This window comes from Chelonoidis abingdonii, chromosome 17, assembly GCF_003597395.2.
Source record: "Chelonoidis abingdonii isolate Lonesome George chromosome 17, CheloAbing_2.0, whole genome shotgun sequence".
Classification (NCBI taxonomy): Eukaryota; Metazoa; Chordata; order Testudines; family Testudinidae; genus Chelonoidis; species Chelonoidis abingdonii.
In genome coordinates, this window is record NC_133785.1 from 948,764 (window position 1) to 951,915 (window position 3,152).

Below are 3,152 nucleotides of genomic sequence, written 5' to 3' on the forward strand. Positions count from 1 at the left end.
ATCAGTGATCTACAGCCCTTCCTGGACAATGATCCCTTACTTTCACAGACCTTGGGAGGGAGGAGGCAGTCCTCACCCACAGAAAATCCACCAACCTTAAGCATATTCTCACCAGCAACCACACACTGCACCATAGTAACTCTAACTCAGGAACCAATCCATGCAACAAACCTCAATGCCAACTCTGTCCAGATATGTACACCAGCAACACCATCACAGGACCTAACCAGACCAGCTACAAAATCACCGGTTCATTCATCTGCACGTCCACCAATGTTATATATGCCATCATGTGCCAGCCATGCCCCTCTGCTATGTACATCGGCCAGACTGGACAGTCCCTACATAAGAGGATAAACGGACACAAGTCAGATATTAGGAATGGCAATATATGAAAACCTGTAGGAGAACACTTCAGCCTTCCTGGCCACACAATAGCAGATTTTAAGGTAGCCATCATACAGCAAAAAAACTTCAGACCAGACTTCAAAGAGAAACTGTTGAGCTTCAGTTCATTTGCAAATTTGACACCATCAGCTCAGGATTAAACAAAGACTGTGAATGGCTAGCCAACTACAAAAGCAGTTTCTCCTCCTTTGGTGTTCACACCTCAACTGGTAGAAGAGAGTCTCATTCTCCCTGACTGAATTAACCTCGTTGTCTCCAGACTGATTCTTGCCTGCATATTTATACCTGCCTCTGGAAATTTCCATTACATGCGTCTGAAGAAGTTGGTATTCACCCACGAAAGCTTTTGCTCCAATACATCTGTTAGTCTATAAGGTGCCACAGGACTCTTTATTGCTTTTTACATGTTAAGGTGGGTTCCAAACCATGAAAGGACAATGTACTGCATGCTCTGTTTGGTCTCGGGTGTGTGTCTTCCCCTCCCCACACTAGGGTTGTCAACATTGTGTTTCAGAAATACAGGTCTCTTTTCTTAGCACTCTAAGGGGGAGAAGTACCCTGTACCCATGGGAGACAGGGTAGGGGGAACTAACCATGTGGCAGTTGAGGAAACCTTCCTCCCCCTGCAGCAGCCAGGCAGTCTGGGCCACTCCGACCCAGCTCCAGAAGTGAACAGGGAAGCACTGAAGGGCCACGGTTGGGAGAGGAATGTAAAGATGCACCTGTGAGTACTGGTCACTTGCTGAACAGGGCCCTCTGCTGACTCCAGCCCTTGAGGGAGGCCCTGTCTGCTTTCCCTATGCAGGCTCTGTCCGGCAGGACAAGTGGACGGGGCTGCGGGCCCTGGAACTGCACTGAGGGGCTAGGGTCAGGAGAGGACTCTGCCTGGCACAGGGATCGGTACTCCCAGGGTGTAGCCTCCACACTCACAGAGTCTCTGCCAATGTCCCCAGCAGAAGAGCATAACCAATAGTTGGAGGCTGGTGCATCTGAAGCAGTGGGGAAGTGAGGAGCCAAGACCATGTGCGCAGAGCCCTGTCTGCTTCCCCTGCTGGACAGAGCCCCCTCCTGATACCAGCCTTTCAGTGTGGCCCCAGCAGGTCTTTGTGCCCCCTGACAACCTGATTGTGCCCCCCTTGAGGAGCCTGCAGTGTAAGTACATTGGTTCAGTAAATCAAGGGACTTATTCTGCATTACTACACCATCTAATTTTACAAACTTTCTATCATTGGAAGATGAGGTAATATGTTAAAATACAAGATGAATGGCATCCCCTGCTGATTTAGTACAGGACAGGCAACTTTCTATTTATATAAGGGATGTCCCTTGTAATATAGTAACCCTACCCCACACCCTCTCCTAGTCTGCAGACCAGGAGTCTCGTGAAGAACACTGGACAGAGCTCTCATCTTTGTAAGGAAGCAAAGGGAAGTATAAAGGACCTTGGGTTGTTTTTTTTTTTTTAATGGTTTATTAACATTGCCTAAGTGAACTAAAATAAAAACAGCTATTCTAACATGTTAGTATTTTTTAAAAAATGTGCCTGCTTTGTAGTACAGGATGTTGCTGAGCTGCCATACACAGGAATTAGGCCTAACTCTGGGAAAAGGGGGTGCTATGGAGGCAACACAGGCTCCTTTTGCAGGCTGAGGAGTCAGGTTGACATGCTAATAATGGAGTTGCATTTAGTCCTGCTCAGGTGAAGTGATGGTGAAAATGAGGCAGGGCCTTGAGGGTGGAGAGTGTGAGGTAGGAGGAAAAGGGGGATCTTTTAGGCTGTAGGAGCCCACAGGAAAACAACGAAAGATGAAATAGAGATTTTCCTGGCTTTCTAGAACTCTAGATTCAGTGTGTCTGCCATTGTGATGAATGGGTTAGAGATGGAAAAGATACCTATCTACAACAATAGCTGTTAAGCCTCTGGAAATAGAGCTTTGACAATCAATTGGTGCTTAATTTAAAATGGCTGTTATCCACTGCAATGAATAAATCCTCTTATTTTCCATTGTGCCAAACTGCTTGGACACAAGTCAGACAGGTTATTGCTGTTTGTCTTAAATACAATCTGTGATGGTCTTGCCCAAGAGGCTCAATCATATTGTAGCACACGCTCTGAAATTGCCTCAGACTTTTGATCCCACGTAATTTGTCAGATAGTATCATTAATGAAATTCCTCTTCTGCTTTTCCTTACCACTGAGTAGCCATTTACGCTCTAAAAGGCTGATCCTGCAAGGTCTTTGCACTGGGTCTTTGAACTATTTTACTTACACCAAGTCTAAAATGAATCTTTTAGAATTGTCTAGGTATTTTTTTTTTCAGTTATATAGTAATAATGGGATTCCATATTCTCTAGTCACTGAAGCCAATAAAGTTGCACTGATGTAATACAGGAGCAGTGCCAGGGTTTTTGGTGCCCTAGGTGGAGGTCCTTCCACGCTCGTGGTCGTTGGCTGCAATTCTGCGGCGGAGGGGGGGTCCTTCCACAGCTCCTAGTCTTCGGGGCACTTTGGCGGCGAGTCTTGGAGCGAGTGAAGGACCCGCCGCAGAATTGCCGCCGAAGACCTGGAGCGCGGAAGGACCCCCCGCCGCTGAATTGCCGCCGAGGGTGGCAAAATGCCGCCCCCACAAATCCTAGCGGCCTAGGCGACCACCTAGGTTGCCTAAATGGAAGTGCCAGCCCTGGTGTAATAGAGAGCACAATTTGTCCCAAATAGGCCGAGTTCCTTTAATTCTAAAATTGTA